The 892-nt window shown below is 47.1% G+C and overlaps 1 pseudogene; it reads left to right on the top strand.

The window, feature by feature from the left end:
- The first annotated feature begins 491 nt into the window (after positions 1 to 491).
- On the top strand, positions 492 to 886 carry LOC111722897 (annotated as a pseudogene).
- The last annotated feature ends 6 nt before the right edge of the window (positions 887 to 892 follow it).

Below are 892 nucleotides of genomic sequence, written 5' to 3' on the forward strand. Positions count from 1 at the left end.
CTCCTGCTTCAGCCTCCCAAGTAGCTGGGACTACAGGCACCTGCCACAATGCCTGGCTATTCTTTTTTTTTTTTTGAGACAAAGTCTCAAGCTGTTGCTTTAGGTAGAGTGCAGTGACATCATAGCTCACAGCAACCTCCAACTCAGGCTCAAGTGATCCTCTTGCCTCAGTTTTTCTATTTTTAGTAAAGATGGGGTCTCGTTTTTGCTCAGGTTGGTCTCAAAATCATGAGCTCACACCATCCACCTGCCTCAGCTTTCCAGAGTGCAAGGATTACAGGCGTGAGCCACCGTGCCTGGCCTCAGCTAATTTTTAATTTTTTTTTAATACTTAAAAAATGTAAAAGATATTATTAGTTTGCAGACTGCCAGCCTTAGCCAGCCCTGATGTTCACACATGTAATCCCAGAACTCTGGGAGGCTAAGTAGGGAGGATGGCTTGATGTCAGGAGTTTAACACCAGCTTGGGCTCCTTCGTCTCAGCTGCCGCCATGTCATCTAGATTGAGGAAGGCCCGGAAGCTTCAGGGCCATGTGAGCCACAGCCACGGCCGTATTGGCAAGCACAGGAAGCACCCAGGAGGCCGAGGTAATGCTGGTGGCATGCATCATCACAAGATCAATTTCGACAAGTATCACCCAGGTTACTTTGGGAAAGTTGGTATGAGACATTACCACTTAAAGAGGAACCAGAATTATTGCCCAACTGTCAACCTTGATAAATTGTGGACATTGGTCAGTGAGCAGACACGGCTAAAGTTGCTCCCATCGTTGATGTAGTACGATCCGGCTACTACAAAGTTCTGGGGAAGGGAAAACTCCCAAAGCAGCCAGTCATTGTGAAGGCCAAATTCTTCAGCAGAAGAGCTGAAGAGAAGATTAAGGGTGTTGGA

Source organism: Otolemur garnettii, unplaced genomic scaffold, assembly GCF_000181295.1.
Source record: "Otolemur garnettii isolate 467f Iridium unplaced genomic scaffold, OtoGar3 scaffold01633, whole genome shotgun sequence".
NCBI classification, from domain to species: domain Eukaryota; kingdom Metazoa; phylum Chordata; class Mammalia; order Primates; family Galagidae; genus Otolemur; species Otolemur garnettii.